The following is a 20,014-nucleotide window of genomic DNA, read 5'->3' on the forward strand; positions in this document are numbered from 1 at the left end:
TCTTGTTGTTGTCATTGCTGCTACTGCTGCTGCTGTTGTTGGCGGCGGTGGCATTCGTCTGGCTCAACAGACAATGGAGTGCATCTCCAGGGGTGAAGTCAAACTGCATTAGCAGCACTGAAGTGACCTCCCCGGGGCGGAAGTCTGGGCAGTGTGTATGGAGGTCCTGGGCTGCCCAGCCAACAAGACCCTGCTCTCGGCCATGCTGATGCGGTCCAAAGACGGCAGAGTAATACATTTGGCACCAGCTTGGCTGGAGGAGTTGCCAGAAGAAGGCATACAAGGCGCCATCCAACCATCTTTGGGTCTCCACTCTAGATTTGTGTAGGGTTTACTCCTTAGCTTCTTCCTCTCCCAAAGATATCCTGCAAGGCACCTGAGGTTTAGGATCAGGATTTTCCTTCTTCTGGATGGGCTACCTTCCCAGGTTGATGGGTCCTGTCCGCCCCTCACTTCCCTCTACAGCACATGCAGAAACAGCCTTCTTGACCAATTCCAACCCAAATCTCACCTTCAGGGGATTTTTGATACATGATACACCAAAGTCACATCAAGTACGCAGCACAACTGCTATAAAACACCCCTTCTACATAAAGCTATAATTATGACAGACACTCGGGCCTGCTCAGCAAAACAGTAGACAATGTTAATCCTCTGATTACAAAAATGAGCTTTGGTAAACTATGATTTCTAAAATGAGGGCTCTTCATGGATGCTCATTTAAGATCTTTAAAGGAGAGCTTTAAGCTCTCGGTACTTATTTTTACTTCATGCCTTTCATCTAGGACTGAATTCTGGAATTATATACTTAAGAGAGATTTGAAAGCCGTGGCAGAGAATAGGCTGAGCTATCCACAACAGAATGCTTTTCCAGCATCAGCAATTTTTAGCTTTCTTTACGTGGAAACACATTTAACTGATTTTTAAAAAACCAGAGGAATGAACTGACACTGTGTCATTAAATTATTTCCAGGAGGGTAAACTGAAACAGAGAATGCGAAACAGTTAATAGACTGTTATATGGCTGGAGAAACTGTGCAATGAACATCACATCATCACTATTCTTCTGCAGAATGGGGTACCTTGCAATTAATGTGTCCTTGCTTGCTATTATAGGGCTTTCATTTTGTTATAAAAGCCATGCAAAACCAGTCACCATTTATAGAAGCTAGAAGTGGAGTAGAGATTACTTCAGAAAATAGATATGCCATGGGATTAGATGTTATTGAAACCAATTAGTTGATGGCTATCTCAGCAGGGAAGCTAATTTGATCCTTAAATGTTGCTCTGGAAGTGCTGCAAATAAAGTGAATGATATTCGATTACCAGGAAGCCAGAATTTATAATGCCCACAAAATTGATCCCAACAACAGAGATGCTCCAAACTAATATTCAAATACAGGAAAGCATTTGCTTCTTGATAATGATGATGATAAATAAAATAAAATAAAATGGATTATTCAAGTACCATGCAGAATAGCTCCAAACAACACAATACAGCAAAAGGTTGCACTCTGATTTAATTATGAGACAGTAAAACATTAAAGACAAGTCATAAAGTAGATGTAGAGGATATAAAGAGACGTGACTAAATAAAGAGACGCCTGAATGGACTGTATGCCTATGTATTGCAGGCAGCACTGGATTTAGGGTGTGGCAGGCAGTTTCCCCCCACAGGATGCTGAGTTCAGGGAGCACAAAACTGAACCATAACTGAGAAGATTCATTTAGGGGCACCACATTTTGACCTCGCACAGGGCACCATATTAGCATAGATTACCAAAGTCCGCCCCTGTTGCAATTCCACATAAAACTGATAATATAGAACCCCAAAACTGTGTTTCAACTATTAACTGAGATACCTGAAATGAGATAACTGAAATGAATCCGTCCAGTATACCTGAAGGAGTGTCTCCACCCCCATCGTTCTGCCCGGACACTGAAGTCCAGCGCCGAGGGCCTTCTGGCGGTTCCCTCGTTGCGAGAAGACAAGTTGCAGGGAACCAGGCAGAGGGCCTTCTCGGTGGTGGCGCCTGCCCTGTGGAACGCCCTCCCATCAGATGTCAAAGAGAAAAACAGCTACCAGATTTTTAGAAGACATCTGAAGGCAGCCCTGTTTAGGGAGGCGTTTAATAGATTATTTTATTTCATTTTTCTATTGGAAGCCGCCCAGAGTGGCTCGGGAAACCCAGCCAGATGGGCGGGGTATAAATAATAAATTATTCTTAAGTATTAATATTATTAATATTTTATTATTGTTGTTGTTGTTGTTGTTATTGTTGTTATTTATTATTATTATTATTATTATTATTATTATTATTATTATTATTATACTGCATAAACTCTTCCGTTAAGTTTATTTGCCACCTTGTACATGCCTTGGCCTGCACCCCTGAGAACAGAGTTTGCAGCCAGCTTTTTACCAGCATGACCAAACAGAAGCCACTGCCTCTGCCATTTCATACACGGGACAAGGGCATTTAATCTCAAAGGGGCAGAGCGCTTTAGAATTCTGTAGTTTTGCTGTAGCACATTTACAGAGCAATCCTGTAGGTGCCTTCTCAGAAGCAAATCCCACCAAGTTCAATAGGGCCTAGTCCCAGATAAGTGGGTATTGGATTGCAGCTGTGTTCTCATTTCTGCCTTAAGTACGATCAGGTGTGTATTATTTAAGGAGATTACAAATATTTATACCATTGTGTAAGCTTGTAATTCCATACAGAACTTGGGGCTTCCAAAAATTCTGAAAATGATTAGGCTGCTCCTAGACAGGACAATATTAGCAAAATGGAAAGCACACATCCAAAAATGGGAAATGCTATAATGACAATAGCATCTCACTCATTTTTTGTTCATTCGTGCTGTTTATCTTATGTCAGACACCAATATTTGCCTCTCAAGGCTGTTCCATACACTACAGAGAAACCAATCCAGGTTTGCTATTGGGTGTGGGGCAGGCCATGTGGGGCAAGTGTACCTGCATGATACACATTTTCCCCAACACTAGTTTGTTACATTAACACATTCCATTTTAGGTCTACCCTTAAAGCAGTGGTCAGCAAGCATTTTCAGCAGGGGGCCAGTCCACTGCCCCTCAGACCTTGTGGGGGGGCCGGACTATATTTTGAAAGGGGGGAAATGAACGAATTCCTATGCCCCACAAATAACCCAGAGATGCATTTTTTAAAGGGCACATTCTACTCATGTAAAAACACGCTGATTCCTGGACTGTCCACGGGCCAGATTTAGAAGGCGACTGGGCCAGATCCAGCCCCCAGGCCTTAGTTTACCTACCCATGCCTTAAAGCTTTCAAGTATACACTTTAAAAAACAGCTGCGTCAAGTACCCCTTAGTCATTAACTTTAAAATGCTTTCTGTGCTTCCACACACTGGGTTTCTTGTACAATAGAGGACAAATGGTTTGAAACATGCAGTAGGTCCGATACCATGAATCTTCCCCCCCTGCCCCTTGTACTTGATTTGAACTCCTTCAATCATCATAGCCTCAGACAGGAGTTTTGTGTACCACTGCACAGCAACACTGAGACCCTGGCAGTGAGGCCACAGCAGCTTGCTGGTGTCCTCATTTATATTACTCTTTGCAAAAAGACAACAAAAAAACCCCATCACTTACCATTCAGAAACAAGTTTCTTTTATTGGCAAGGAATAATTAGCATCCCCCAGAGAGGGGAATTTGAAGTTGGACAGGATAATCCAACAACTATTATAACAATCTTAGTCATAAATCAACTTTTACTGCAATTCCAAGGTTGGGGGGGGGGTTGGAGGGGAGAGCCCATATTACTGAAAAGAACTTGCTTCCCCATGAAGGTGATTTAAAGAATGAAACTACCCCACACAGTGTCAGATGCTATTTTTGCTACAGCATCCCCAGCCTTTTTTCTTTTTCGCATTTCTAGTACAGGTTTCATACAAAGTACTGCAGTTTCTCTCTCTTGAGAAACCTAAACTTACCGTAAGTGTGTCAATTGCCTTTCCCATTCAGTTACCGTAACTCACGCTAACAGGCATACTTGCTGGTGCTATGTTTTCCTTCCAATTTGGAATGCCCTTCTGACAAAGTCAATTGCTAACCACTTCCTCTTCTTCATTTTCCTTCAAGGTATAGAACCTGATAAAAATCTGAGCACCTGTCCAGAAAGACAGTAAACACTAGGTACTTTCTGACATATTACGGGGCATATCCAGAAATAGGAGCTTACTTCCTTTTCTTCTCATTCCAGTTGTGAAAATAGTAAGAAATAAAACAGGGAAAAGGGGTTGTTACCAAGTTCAACCTCTCCCTCTACTTAATGAGTGATTTAATGAGCCCAACATGTATAAGAGAGACATGCAAAGTAATCACAATGACCACTGGGACAGCTCAATTGGTAGAGCGTGAGACTTTTAACTCCAGGGCCATGGGTTTGAGCCCCACATTGGGCAAAAGATTCCTGCATTGCAAGGGGTTGGACTAGATGACCCTTGTGGTCCCTTCCAGCTCTACGATTCTATGATTTTCTGTTATGAAGGTACAGTAGACTTTGACCTGTTAATCAAGCCATTACCCCTGCCCTGGGTGTCACTGTGATACAAATGTTCCCTTTGATAAACTGGTTGGCTCTTCTGAGTACAATTTTATGGTTAGTTAATTCAAGCATGTCAAAGAAACTGCATGCAAAGTCATAGGATACACTCTAGTAACAACAAACAATGAGGTACTGTATTCTATTCCTAGTGAAGGCAATATACATTAAACAGTCTATGCTAGCCAAATGCTGCTCTGGGAGATATAATTTAGTGCCCCTTTGACATCAGATGGTAGTTATAGTTACATACTCTCAACACTGGGCAGGGGATCCTGCCGGCTCCATCGGCCTGAAAGCGAGATGAGCGCCGCAGCCTCATAGTTGCCTTTGACTGGACTTAACCATCCAGGGGTCCTTTACCACTGTCAGAAGTTGATTTCTTGTTCCATTCTACCTGCTAAGTTTTTCATAGTAATAATTTATTATTTATACCCTGCCCATCTGGCTGGGTTTCCCAAGCCACTCTGGGTGGCTTCCAAAAGAAAAATAAAACGCAGTAATCTATTAAACATTAAAAAGCCTCCCTAAACAGACCTAAACATGTTGAGAAGGCTATTAAACAACTTTACTTGCATCCATCAGTAAGGGGATGAGCCAGAACATTGTTTTCAAAGAAAAACCAAGGTTAGCTCCAGAGGCAACTCTTCCTACCAATATGGGAAAAGAAGTGCAATCTGGAGCAGACGGATTCCGAAAAGGGTCTCAGCTGAATATCAGGGAAAGGATAAGGCAACTCTTTCCTGTTTCAGTAACATGCCATACACCAGGTATTGGTTGAAAGCTGTTGCGGGAAAACCCACTGTAGAGTCATAGTCATTACCATCACCTCTTCCTGAATTATTCCCAAGTTGTTGGGGAAGTACAGAGGCATTATCATCAACATCACCACATTTTTCCACATTGTTCCCAAATGGTAAAAGCATTTGGGATTTTAGTTGGGGGCAGGGAGAGAGAGAAGATAACTATATGGGGATATGATGGGAAGCTTATAAAATGACTCATGTGGTAGAGAGATTTTCTTCTCCCTCTCTCATAATACTAGAAACTTTGTTGTCACCCAATGGAATCAACCTGAGTTCAATGGGTTTCCTCACAAGTAAGTGTCCATAGGATTCCCACCTTAACCACTTTTTGCCTCTTGATGGAGATCTTCTCTTCTGAATCATAGTTTCAGCCCTACTGCTTTACAGCCTTCCAAAAAAAGTTTCATATATTTTCCTCCCTTAGTTAGTGTAAAATGCGTTATTCAAGAAGATTCTGAAAGAGGCTATGCTTTTAAACATACCGTACTCAAACAATATATGCAGTAATCTCTTGTGATTACTGCAAAACTAACTGGAAGTGGCAGGCGTGCTGTGCAGATCAGGCAACGCTATCTATGGTTACATTCTCTCTCAAGTCAGAAACCTAGAAAGCAGGAGGGGTGAAACGCTATTTTCAAGCAGGCCATTCAGAATGATCAATAAAACTGTCTATGCAGAGGCAGGCGCAAACCAAGAATGCCCCAAACCTAAGAATGTGCGTGCTGGAACTGGGTAACACAGGTGGTGGGCAGGGTTAGATGTAAGGGAGAACCAGTGCCTGCATAGCGTACTTATTTCATCTGGTGAAATGGTTTTTCCCACAGCTAAGCTTCCAAGACCCCTAGCTATATGGAAATGTGATCAGATGAGCGATGACAAGTGAAAAATCAGCAGATAGATCCCTTTCCAACTAAGCCTCCCCTAAAAATTCCAACCCACCTTTCCTCCTCCATCAATTGGTAGAATGAATTCAAGTATAGTATGCCAGAATGCTGGTATGTAGGTTCCCAGCATTAAATTGTAAACTTTCAGATTCCTAGTAAAATAAATAGATAAGGCCTGTCTTCGCCAGGAATGAAAAGATCGTGTTTGCCAGAACCCCTGATTCAAGTAAGGGTGAAAAAGAAACCACTTATTCCCCATCCCAAATAACTGAAGATGCCTGCTTGTGTTTACCTCTCCTACACCTTGTTAACCTTGAGTAACAGAGCTGCAGCAACAACAGTTCTGGCCCACGAAGAATCAGAATAGAGATCAATGCCCTAATTATTAGCAGAAACTGTTTTGATTACTGAAATACCTTGCATTAATTTTTCTACCACAGTTGCAATGACCAAAGTTGAGTTGGACATAGCTGAGGTGGTTGCCATTCAAACCAAGAGAGGGAACAAGCACCCCACCATCCCACAGAACATTCCCAGACTTTCAAACTATGGCTCCCTGAGATGGGTTAATATTAGAATCATAGAATCATAGAGTTGGAAGAGACCACAAGGGCCATCCAGTCCAACCCCCTGCCAAGCACCTCCTGATAATTATTATTATTATCAGGATCAAACCGGGCATGCAAGCCAACCCAATATGAAAAGCCGTGTTCGCATTGTTAATTGGCAACTTTTAGGATGAGGTGTATTTTGGGCTTTGGAACATTCAGAGAACCAAATTTAATATAGTCCTGTATGAGGTTCATCTCTAACTATACCAGAGATAGCCAGACCAGTGCATGCCTCTTCAGAAGGAAGTCCTACTGAGTTCAATGGGAAGCACCTCCAGTGAAGTTTGCATAGCAGTGTTGGGGAATCTGTGGCCCCTGGTTGTCGTGCCTTCCAACAGCCCCAGCCTGCATGTCCAATGATCAGTTGGCAGTTCTGCTCCTGAACATCTGGAGCAGGCACCCCCAAACTTTGGCCCTCCAGATGTTTTGGACTACAATTCCCATCTTCCCCGACTACTGGTCCTGTTAGCTAGGGATTATGGGAGTTGTAGGCCAAAACATCTGGAGGGCCGCAGTTTGGGGATGCCTCATCTGGAGGATATTGTGTTGGCTATGCCATTCTTCCCTAGCTCCATGGTACAAAGGCGGCCCTAATAAGCTTAATGAGGAAAGCACTTGGCAGACTAGTTTTGATGGATGCCCTAAAGGTTACAAAATAAAAGAACTGGCAAAATACATTTCAGAAGCAGAAGCCTTGACTGGAACACAGGAAAATTACCCTTCCTTCCTCTCCCACCTCCCCTCTCTTGCAAGAAATGGACCGAAAATGTCTTTATTTCCTGTAATACGCAGCCGAGTAGCAAGAAGTTTCCATATGGCTGAGGGAGCAGACAGGACAGTTATGCAACTGAACAGGACTAATTATACAAGTAAATAGTTAATATGATCACCATAAAGACCCTCAAAAATTAAGAATTTCCAGCGCGCTAGTGGGACTTTCTTCCAATGTAGAAATAGGGAAAAATAACAAGACAATGGCCTCTTTAGAAGCAAGGAACAGGAAGTTCAGGAAAGTCTCTAAGCATCACTCAAGAGAGGAGACAGGGCTTTTTTTAAAATAATACTGTACATGCAAACACAAAACAGGTCATGGTGTACGGTGATATCTGAATGCAATGATTTTCTGGCATCCATTTACCAATACTTATACGATACCCAAAGCAAGAGCTGCTAGTCTACCACAAATTACTTTTAAGGGCACCAGTTAGTGGGGAAGGGGGGTGCTACTTTAAATGAAAAATAAGAGGCAGGGCTCCCTTAAATGTATAAAATTATTTTAAAAATAAGCTATCATTGCAGGCTCCATCAAAAAGATTTATTCAGGCTCCATCAAAAAGTTCATGCAAAATTTTGATGGATGCATCAAAAGCCATGTGTCTTAAATTGTGATTAAGGCAAAGGAAAATGAATCTGCAGTTCCTCCTACCCCCAGCTCTCCTGCTTTCATTAATTCTCTTTCCTCCCTCTGTTCCCTGCCCCACCCCACCCCACCACAATATTTCACATACTGTACTTCTTAACACCATATGTAGCACAGTTTTGCCCAACAGCTTAGCATGCAGAAACCACACAGGCTGCTGGCTTATCTAGCACCCACAAACTAAAAGGAAATCCTATTCCTAACTTTCTGTTTAAAAACATGCAACTTCCTGCATGTAATAGGAAGGTCTCAAGTCTTATGCTTCCCCCACTCCCCAAACTTTCTAGGGTCGCAACAGTGGCGGGAGCAGCCCATGAACTGTCACCTAGTAGCTATCCCAACACTAAATCTGATTTACAAGAGAGAGAGAAAAAAGTTATTCCAAGTCACCCTTCTCCCTTCCTCCTGCAATTCCCCAGGAAACAGGTGTTGAGGTCTCTGGGATTAAGTTTTAATCATCTGTTGCCGCCAAGGAACACAACCCAAGAAAGCAAAGTAAGAAAGCAGAGTCAGTTTTGCTGGTAACAGCTTTCATTGTGACAGCTTGCTCAGACGTGGCGGAGAAAGGGACAGATGATTCATTAGAAATGCTGAAGTGAACAAGCTGTACAGATTTTGGTACAGCTTCCACCCCCACCCCCCCACCTTCCTGTCACTTCCACCCGCAGAAGGCCATACTAGTCCTATTCATCACACTGCATATATAATTGGTTCGTTGCTCCATGCAATTAACAGGCATTAAAAAAAAATCCCAAAGAAGTGTGTCCACCACAACAAGGTAGAAAGGTAGCCAAAGATGCAATGAACAGAATGCAACCGTATTTGTGGTAAAAGGCTTTGCCACACACTTCAGTTCAAAAACACTGGGTCTTAAAATAAAAATTTTTAAGCACTGGTGCCTTCAAGACAGATAACCAGAGCAGTTTTTAACATCAAAGATGATCTATCTTGGGCCCTGAAAATGCCCCCAGCATGGCTTTAAAAATAGATAGGCAGTTTCCTGTTTAAATATAGGAGGAAATCTGACATAGCCAGTTACCAAGCTATAGAAGTACCAATTAAACTCCCACAGTATAAGTAATATTTGAGATCTTAGGAGAGTCACTTCTGCTCTTTTGCACCAACTAACTCAACATGCCGGATGTATGTTTCACTAGACTCTGTCGAAGTTTGAACACATTATTTTAACTGAGAAGCTACAAGTTATCAAGCTTAACACAGAGCACTTTATCTCTGATTAAATGAATCAAAGAGTTGGAATGGACCCTGGAGGGTCATCTGTTCCAATCCCCTTGCTCCATGTAGGCTGCAACTGCAGTATGCCTAATAGCCGAATGTCCAGCCTCTGCTGAAATAGCCCCAGCAGAGGGGAGCCCACCACTTCCCACAGCAGGCTATTCCATTGTCAAAAAGCTCTTGTTAGAATGCTTAGAAGAAATCTGCTTCATTGCAGCTTCCACTAGTACTGCTCTCTGCAGCAACAGAGAACAATAAGGCACAAGGATGCTCCACTGGTCCAGCCAAACGATGTAGCAGAATATCAAGTAGATTACACCACTTCAGACTCCAGGTTGTAAGCATTATTTACAGTATTTAGAAAGGGTGTTTCCCCCACCTTTTAAAAAAGAAAAGAAAAGCAGCAGCACTTGCTTTTGTTAAGTTTTCTTTTAAATATACATATAAGGTAAACTTTATAAAAATGTGGTTTTCCTACCTGCAGTCTGAAATGATGATGTGGTAAAGTGATCTGTATCATTTCAGACTGCAGGAGGACATTTCTTGAACTCTGCCTTAGGTAAAAATAACCCTGTAGGTAGAAAAAGAGGAAGTTGTGGGGGACATTAAACATGGCCTCCCCCACTTGCAAACTAAGTACAGTAATACGGTTTGTCTTACCACCTCAAGACACCACCACCTCATTTGCACCTCATTCTGTTTCATGCACAGATCCAGCCACGTCCAGGTTCACAGGAAGGACAACCAGTAGCCCTTTAACCTGTTTCGCTGTTTGGCCTGACCTGATGGAACATGCAGGGGATTTCCAGGAAGTCACACCCAAGGCTGTAGAAACAAGTTTGGTTCTGCCGCCTTTGTTAGCTGCTGGGAACTTTACTCCTTACTGGACTTGGCAGGGGAAGAGAAGAGAAGAAGGAGCACAGACTGATTCCAGTTTGAAGCTATGCTGCTTGCGCTCGCTGGCACATCCTTCCAGTTGTTTTGCGGGGTCGGAAGCAGGGTTTTCACAAAAGAGAAGTTTTCCCCATGTTACCAACACAATGGAAACTGCCCTTGCCCAGAGATTTAACTGAACAGATTTCCACCCCGCCTTAAAAGTCAACAGAATTATTTCCAAGATGGTCATTCCTGAAAAGAACACGTCTGAGAAAGGAATTCTAGCAGGCTACTAGTTAAATGATGATTTGCATTTCCATAACCAAAAGGTATCTCAAATCATTTTTACCTATCCCTCAGCTAGTGTTTTGTTCCAGTCACTTTACAGCTTTGCATGTTATCAGCTTGAACATGGAATGAATCAGCATTGCACTCTGTGGATGATGAACTTGCACTCAAACTCTTGACAAATATTGGTCAGAAAACATAGCTGATCCAAAGAGACGTAGTAAAATGCCTCATGCAAACCTCAAATTTGATTAGAACACAAGTATCTGATGCAGTATCGCCACCACTACAGGTGAGGTCCTGCAGGTATACCGGTAGCACACCTTTCTTGAAGCTTGGCAGTCCTGTTGATTCTACTTTTATGAATCACCTGACTCTACAGAAAAAACCAAAAGCTATGTTATATGTTACCAGCTGGAAAGATCATGTGAAATATATATATATATATATATATATATATATATATATATATATATATATATAAAATATCTGCTCTTTAATTACACAATCACAACTGCAAACCACTCAAGGGACTAGAAAGATAAACATAAAAATGCATCAGAGCCAAATGTTCACAGAAAGATGCACAGAGCAGAAAGCAACATTTGAAGAAGTCTGTGAAATTACAGCAGGAAAAGGAGTCAGAGCATACAAGTTTGTCATGTCTGTCACTTTCCCTCTCTCCAGGCTCTACACATAGCCAGATAACTGGCAGGGAAATCCCAGTTTAACACATTGCAGAAGGCAGTGAATGACTACCACTCATCCCCAGCCCCACCCAAATATAGCCAGCCACTGCATAATCACATAGTTAGCTTGGCAACACTCACTTTGGGGAAGTATTTTGGAGAAGCAATGTGGTGGTATGAAAGATCTGTGAGTTATTTAGTACAGTATCCTGAATTAAAGTTGTTTTAATTTTACTTAAAGTTGTTTTAAGTTTACTTTCACTTAAAGATTGTAGATCTACTTCCCCTAACAATGTTCCTCAAAATTGGGTCTCCAGCTGTTGTTGGACTACAGATTCCATCATCCCTGACCACTGGCCCTGCTAGCTAGGGATGATGGAAATTGTAGTCCAACAATAGCTAGGGAGCCAAATTGGAGAAACACTGCCCCAACAGATCTCCAATTCAGCAGTTGGCAAGAATGTGTTTACTAGGAGAGCATTAAACTGAATTCTGAGAGGGAGGGAGATAATATTTCAGAGGACAAAGGGACATCAAGTGGTGGGGATAATAACATCACTGGTGTACAGGAAACTGGGGCAGCGGAACAGGACCCTGCTATCGGGCAGCAAAAAACCAATAAGGAAGTAGCCGGAGGGAATGACTCATGGTTTCAACAGTCTCTATACTAATGCACAGAGCATGGGAAACAAAAAATATAAACTTGGGAATGGCAAATATGATATACAGTAATAGACATTGCTGAAACGCGGTGGGATGGGACTCATGATAAAGCATCTGGAAACCAAGCCTTATGAGGAATGGTGTCCCAGAGGGTAGGACCCAAACCACTGGATTAAAATTTCAAGAAAGGAGATTCCAACTAAACATTAGAAAGAACTTCCTGACAGTAAAATAATAATAATAATAATAATAATAATTTATTATTTATACCCCGCCCATCTGGCCGGGTTCCCCCAGCCACTCTGGGCGGCTTCCAACAAAACAGAAATTCTAAAATACAGAAATCCATCAAACATTAAAATACAGAGATCCATCAAACATTAAAAGCTTCCCTAAACAGGGCTGCCTTGAGATGCCTTCTAAAGGTCTGGTAATTGTTGTTCTCTTTGACCTCTAGTGGGAGGGCATTCCACAGGGTGGGAGCCACTACCGAAAAGGCCCTCTGCCTGGTTCCCTGTAACTTGGCTTCTCGTAGTGAGGGAACCGCCAGAAGGCCCTCGGAGCTGGACCTCAGTGTCCGGGCAGAACGATGGGGGTGGAGACGCTCCTTCAGGTATACCGGACCGAGGCCGTTTAGGGCTTTAAAGGTCAACACCAACACTTTGAATTGTGCTCGGAAACGTACTGGGAGCCAATGTAGGTCTTTCAGGACCGGTGTTATGTGGTCTCGGCGGCCGCTCCCAGTCACCAGTCTAGCTGCCGCATTCTGGATTAGTTGTAGTTTCCGGGTCACCTTCAAAGGTAGCCCCACGTAGAGCGCATTGCAGTAGTCCAAGCGGGAGATAACTAGAGCATGCACCACTCTGGAGAGACAGTCAGTGGGCAGGTAGGGACTCAGCCTGCGTACCAGGTGGAGCTGATAAACAGCTGCCTTGGACACAGAGTTGACCTGTGCCTCCATGGACAGCTGTGAGTCTAAAATGACTCCCAGGCTGCGCACCTGGTCTTTCAGGGGCACAGTTACCCCATTCAGGACCAGGGAGTCCTCCACACCCGCCCGCCTCCTGTCCCCCACAAACAGTACTTCTGTCTTGTCAGGATTCAATCTCAATCTGTTAGCCGCCATCCATCCTCCAACCGCCTCCAAGCACTCACACAGGACCTTCACCGCCTTCACTGGTTCTGATTTAAAAGAGAGGTAGAGCTGGGTATCATCAGCATACTGATGGACACCCAGCCCAAACCCCCTGATGATCTCTCCCAGCGGCTGCATATAGATGTTAAAAAGCATGGGGGAGAGGACAGAACCCTGAGGCACCCCACAAGTGAGAGCCCAGGGGTCTGAACACTCATCCCCCACCACCACTTTCTGAACACGGCCCAGGAGGAAGGAGCGGAACCACTGCATAACAGTGCCCCCAGCTCCCAAGCCCTCTAGACGGTCCAGAAGGATGTTATGGTCGATGGTGTCAAAAGCCGCTGAGAGATCCAGCAGAACAAGGAAACAGCTCTTACCTTTGTCCCTAGCCCGCCGGAGATCATCGACCAGTGCGACCAAGGCAGTTTCAGTCCCATGCTGAGGCCTGAATCCTGACTGGAAGGGATCCAAATGGTCCGCTTCTTCCAGGCGTGCCTGGAGTTGTTCAGCAACCACTCGCTCAATCACCTTGCCCAAGAATGGAAGATTTGAGACTGGGCGATAGTTGGCCATATTGGCCGGATCTAAAGATGGTTTTTTAAGAAGCGGTTTAATAACCGCCTCTTTCAGCGGGTCTGGGAAGGCTCCCTCATGGAGAGAAGCATTTACCAACCCGCGAAGCCCATCGCCCAGCCCTTCCCGGCTAGCTTTTATAAAAGCTGTTTGACAGTGGAACAGCCTACTTTAGAAACTAGTGGACTCTCTTTCACTGGAGATTTGTAAGCAGAGGTTGGATGGCCATTTGTCAGGGATTCTTTTGCTGCGATTCCTGCAATGCAGCAGTTGGACTATATGACCCTTGGGTTCCCTTCCAACTCTATCATTCAAAGGAACCGACACAAGAGGTATTTTCCATCTCCCCACATCAAAAACAAAAATACTTTGGATATTAAATATTACAGATTGCCTTTGCAATGTATTTATGACAGTGGATACAGCTGACAAATATTGTAGACACTGCCACATATTTATGGTGTTGAGGAATAATTCTCAGTGATCAGTATATTTGACCCTGCTCTATTCAAAGGGCTTATTCAGGAATGCGATAGTTTCGGGCAGGAACCTGACTAAGAATTAACACTTCTTGAAAGCTTTTGACCGAACAACTATGAACAAAAAGTCAGATTACTATTATGCAAGTTACGGCTGATGCGTAGTGAACTTTGCAACGTCCGCATCACCATCATGACCAAATAGGGATAGAAAAATCTCTCTCCGAAGCAAAAGAATCTAATACAACATATTACTCCAGGACAACAGTATTCCATGGCAAAAGTTCAAGGACTGAGAATCTGAAGAAGCTGCTAAATAACCTTCATGGTTTGACAGGAAAGTTCGCAAAATTAAATGCACCACAAGCCAGAAAGTAAACATGCATATATCACTAGCTTCCCATGAAATGTCCCTTTCTAAAGGGCCTGACTCATGATGTTTCTGTGGGGGGGGTTTACTGGGGGTTTCAATCAGCACAGCTGACTCAACTCCATCTTGTTCACAGCCAGGAACCTGTGGGAGGAAGGTTCCTATCTCCTATGCTTGAGCACGAGAGGCAGTTCCAAGATTAGATTTTTTAAAGATGTTTTTTAGACATCCAAAGGAAATCATGCTTTGGTCCAGAGAGGCAGATTCCCAACATCCTGTTTTTAGCCCTGCAGTTCCTGGTTCCTATAAGAAGCAGAACTTGAGCAACCCACCTCAGCCAGCACACACACATACACACACTGCAATCTGTACCTCCAGCGCACCCTGGTGCTGCAGGGAGTGTGGGTCAAGAGCTGCAAGACTCAAGCAGATTAAAGGGACATTTCACACATTACGGCAAGCCTGGCTCTGCTACCAGGTGTAGGTAAAAAGGTAAAGTACCCCTAGACGGTTAAGTCCAGTCAAAGGCGACTACGGGGTTGTGGCGCTCATCTTGCTTTCAGGCCGAGGGAGCCGGTGTTTGTCCACTGACAGCTTTCCAGGTCATGTGGCCAGCATGACTAAACCCTCTTCTGGTGCAACGGGACACCGTGACGGAAACCAGAACGCATGGAAATGCCATTTACCTTCCTCCGACAGTGGTACCTATTTATTTACTTGCACTGGTGTGCTTTCGAACTGCTAGGTTAGCAGGAGCTGGGACAGAGCAACAGGAGCTCACCCTGTCGCAGGGATTTGAACCGCTGACCTTCTGATCAGCAAGCCCAAGAGACTCAGTGGTTTAGACCACAGCGCCACCCACGTCCCCCCTCTACCAGGTGTATCCACACTGAAAGATTAAACCAGTCACAGTTCCCCAACGAGTGTTACCTGCATGACAGAAACAAAATTACGTGTAGGTGTCGTGTTTGTGTGCACCTAAAAACGTGCCCTGTGAAGGGGACCTCAAGTTTTACGTCCTCATCCTTCCACCCACCTGCTTCTCACCCCCCCCCCCCGGGTGTGATTTTAACATAGCTGCCAAGTTATCCCTTTTTTACAGGGATTTTCCCTTATGCTGAATAGGCTTCCTCGCGAGAAAAGCGAAAACTTGGCAGCTATGGATTTTAAGTATCTCTGTGGTGGTACCTATATGGAAAGGGTCTGTACAAACAAATCCTTCTCATCCCAAGCAACTTTCAAGTCCAGCAAGCAGCAAACTTAGTTAAAAGGAAAATGCTACATTTTCTGGCCTCTCCACCTTCCGCTCCCTTTGATGATGCCCAGCTACCAGTGAATTTCCCTCATCACCAGCTGCAAGTTTAAGATAAAATAAAAAGCTCTCACTGCTGAAACTGCCAAATATGAGGTAATTCTTCCCCCTCTAATAAGCCTCCCCCCTCCTCCGCCCCAAGAGACCAGATCCAGCTATTTCTTCTTATGTTAAGGCACTAGAAAGGATGCAGAGTTACAATTACAGGCTGTTAACAGGATGATTACAGGCTTTTTTGATTAGCTAATAACCAATCCCAGTAGAAAGGTACATTTACATTGGCAGTTCCTCATATGACCTAACACTAGAACTGCCCTACCACAGTGGGGCTTAAATACATCCCACATTAGATGTGTATTTTAACTACTGAATAGAAGCTTGCAAGACTTGTAATCCCCTGAAGGCAGGAATAAAAATCTCTGCTAAAAGTTGGAAGCACAGGAAGGAAATACTGCTGCTGCTTGACAAAAGCTGGATGTCTGAAAAGCCACCCGTCATTTCTCTCCAGTCAAGGCTGCACAACCAAGGATTGCAAGAAGCTAGAAGACACCTTAAAAGTGGCTTCCCTTGGACAGTGGGCAGATGCACGTACTAAGCTAAAGAAAAAGGCAGAAGCATCAGCTTTAATACTGTGATACAGTACAATATGCAAAGGGCTTTATACAGTGCTATTTTCCTACAAAAAGAGGTACTGGAACTCACCATGAACTCCTCCCTTGTTCTCTTATAATGGCAATGGTGCCCACCAGAGAGGGGCCAGAACTGAGTTCCTGGGGGGAAAGCCCTGGCTTTATATGAGAAACTACCTTGCACACAGCTCACCTGCACACTATCCATTTAAAGCAGTTTTATACAAATCCTGGGAACCATAGTTTGCAAAGGGGGTTGAGACTTGTTCTGAGACCCCTTCACAGCACTACGACTCCTTTCAGTGTCACTTTCTGGCAAGCATTTTCCTGCCTCTCTAATCAGGGTACATATATACCGTGTTTCCCCTTTTTTAAGGCGTAGCCATAAAGTAAGCCATGGCAGGATTTTTAAACATTTGCTAAACATAAGACATACCCCGAAAATAAGACATACCTCCATGCCATGTGGAGAGAGACCGCCGAGCGCCCCAACCAGCCAGCGGGACTCAGAACGCTGGCTGCAGCAGCAGCAGCAGGAAACCTGCCGGCTCGGTGCCTGGAGCCAGCTGCTGCAGCGACGAGCGCGCAGAGCACCCGAGCCAGCGGTCTTGCCTCCGCCTGGCCCGACCGAGGAGACCTGCCTCCCCGCCTCCCAGAACCAGTGGCTGCAGCATGGAGCGCATCGAGCGCTCCGCAGGACCCAACGCTTGTAGTGCTCTGTCGGGCCGGGCGGAGCGCCTGAGCCAGCGGCCTCCGCCTGGCCCGGCCGAGGAGACCTGCCTCCCCACCGTCCAGATCCGGTGGCTGCAGCGTGGAGCGCATCGAGCGCTCCGCAAGACCGAGCGCTTGGAGCGCTCTGTCGGGCTGGGCGGAGCGCCTGAGCCAGCAGCCTCCGCCTGGCCCGGCCAAGGAGACCTGCCTCCCCACCGCCCAGATCCGGTGGCTGCAGCGTGGAGCGCATTGAGCGCTCCGCAAGACCGAGCGCCTGGAGCGCTCTGTCGGGCTGGGCGGAGCGCCTGAGCCAGCGGCCTCCGCCTGGCCCGGCCAAGGAGACCTGCCTCCCCACCGCCCAGATCCGGCGGCTGCAGCGTGGAGCGCATTGAGCGCTCTGCAAGACCGAGCGCTTGGAGCGCTCTGTCGGGCCGGGCGGAGCGCCTGAGCCAGTGGCCTCCGCCTGGCCGAGGAGACCTCCCTCCCCACCGCCCAGATCCGGCGGCTGCAGCGTCGGGCGCTCCGCAGGACCGAGCGCTTGGAGCGCTCTGTTGCGCCGGGCGGAGCGCCTGAGCCAGCGGCCTCCGCCTGGCCCGGCCGTGGAGACCTGACTCCCTGCCGCCCAGATACGGCGGCTGCAGCGTGGAGCGCGTCGAGCGCTCCGCAAGACCAAGCGCTTGGAGCGCTCTGTCGGCCGGGCGGAGTGCCTGAGCCAGCGGTCTCCGCCTGACCCAGCCGAGGAGACCTGCCTCCCCGCCGCCCAGAACCGGCGCAGCGCCAAGCGCTTGGAGTGCCCTGCCGGGCCGGGCGGACCACCTGAGCCAGTTTTTCTTCTTTTTTTCTTCCCTTTTTGTAATGTAGAGAAATGCAAACTATAGCTTATCATCATCATTAATTAATGTACAGAAATGTAATGTACAGAAATGCAAACTATATCTTATCATCATCAGGTAATTAAAAAAAGACACCCCACCGAAAATAAGACACCCTGTGTTTTTTTGAGAGAAAAAAGTTGTAAGACGGTGTCTTAAAAAAGGGGAAACACGGTACTTAGGTAGGTGGCCACTTCATCCATGTTTCCAGTGGATTCTGGCCCAGAAAAAAACTTATGTCACAATATGGCCTGTTGCAACTTATAAGGTGCCACAATGTGTTGCTGATTTCCTGGAAAAGACACACATAAAAAAAGATCCCTTCAAAATTTGGTGCTCCTTTTCCAGCTGATAAAGGCACCTGCAAGAGCACTGCATCATGAAATTGGGCAATTAGGGTTTAATTGGGCAGAAAAGACCATTGTAATGATTCAGTTTTCCCATACTCCATTTCTTTGTAAGTCTACATCTGTCCTGCTATATAACCAGGGTAGGCAGGGAAGCACAGATGCATCATTATCCTCATACATTTGTATAATATATATTGAAAGAAGGACAACCAATCGTATTGTTCTTTTAATGGGCATGGGCCCCTTCTATCAAGGCACTTCCACTCCACACTCGCCTCTCAGGGTGAGGGGACACTTCACTTAAGCCCACTCTACAGTTTTGTTTTGCTTCTAAAAGGGGTGAGAAAATCAGTTCATGGCACGGGACCAATATTAAAAAAAGAAAAAAGGATATAGCATCATGTCCTTACTATTTCACCGAGAGTAGCTGAAGAGGAAGCTCCGCCAGTAAAAATGAGGCAACTTGTTTTTATTGAAAAGCAGAAGTGAGACAAACCAAAAAGCAGGCACATACAGTACCTACCACAACCTCCAAAAAACCCCACTTTGCCTAGAATTCATGCTGTGGTTATGTGGTATGGACAATATACATCAAAGCCCACAAGCCAGCCATCTATCCAGATCTCATTTGAACCAAGAGAGAGTATGACTCCCAGGACCAAAACTACACTGTCTCCAAACACTTGACAATGCATTGCTGGTGGGTTGGGTCTCAATGACATGGACAAGTGAATGTTCAACAAAGTGAATGCAGCTGTAAGAGTAAGATTGGGGAACTGGTTGTCCACCCTCTGCTCCCTTTGCCTACACGCACCCTCCCTATTCTCTTCTGCCACTGCTCTGGTTCACCAGAAGCAGCTTAGTCATGCTGGCCACATGACCCGGAAGCTGTACGCCGGCTCCCTCGGCCAGTAAAGCAAGATGAGCACCGCAACCCCAGAGTCATCCGCGACTGGACCTAACGGTCAGGGGTTCCTTTATCTTTATAAGAACGGTCAGTGTCCACAGTAACAATACTTCATGAACTATTTCATTTTATATGTTTAAGTAATTGAGTATCAGGGGATACAAGTTACGTTCAATTTGCGGAAGACTGGAAAAGGGTGTGCTATAATAAATTTGTTAAAAAGTGCCACAATATTCCTTGTTGTTTGTGTATACAACATAAACCTTCGCACATTAAGACAATGCTACCATAAAATTAAATTCACTTTTAGCGAGAGTGAGTCCGACACAATACAAGCTTTCCTCCTAAGTTTTTATTTCAACTCCCATGAAACTCGCTAACAAACATTTTTATTAACTGCCAGAACTCTTTTATCATCTCAGACATACTTTTACAAAGCCAGACTTGCATGCATGGCACACAACCCACAGAGAGGAAATGGCTTCTTCTTCCTCAACTGGTGGCTAACCAGTGACAAGCCTCAGCTAAGTGGGGTGACAGGCAGAGAATTAAGCAGCACTGCACTGTGCCATAAAGGATGCAGCCAACCCACATAATACACTGCCTAGGGAT

General features: G+C 45.1%; 1 protein-coding gene across 4 annotated transcripts in view; it reads right to left on the reverse strand.

Annotated features, from left to right (window-relative positions):
• The window catches only part of ARHGAP26 (Rho GTPase activating protein 26), a 212,389-nt gene that overhangs the window by 180,433 nt on the left and 11,942 nt on the right, over positions 1–20,014 (reverse strand). Inside the window, exon 1 of one of the 4 annotated variants that reach the window (XM_088663141.1) lies at positions 10,206–10,310. The exons of the other annotated variants lie outside the window; for them this stretch is intronic. The gene's annotated coding sequence lies outside the window, so the exon portion shown is untranslated. Of the gene's footprint in view, positions 1–10,205; positions 10,311–20,014 lie in introns of those variants that run through there. 4 annotated transcript variants of the gene reach the window in all.

Source organism: Zootoca vivipara, chromosome 2, assembly GCF_965207765.1.
Source record: "Zootoca vivipara chromosome 2, rZooViv2.hap1.1, whole genome shotgun sequence".
Taxonomy (NCBI): Eukaryota; Metazoa; Chordata; class Lepidosauria; order Squamata; family Lacertidae; genus Zootoca; species Zootoca vivipara.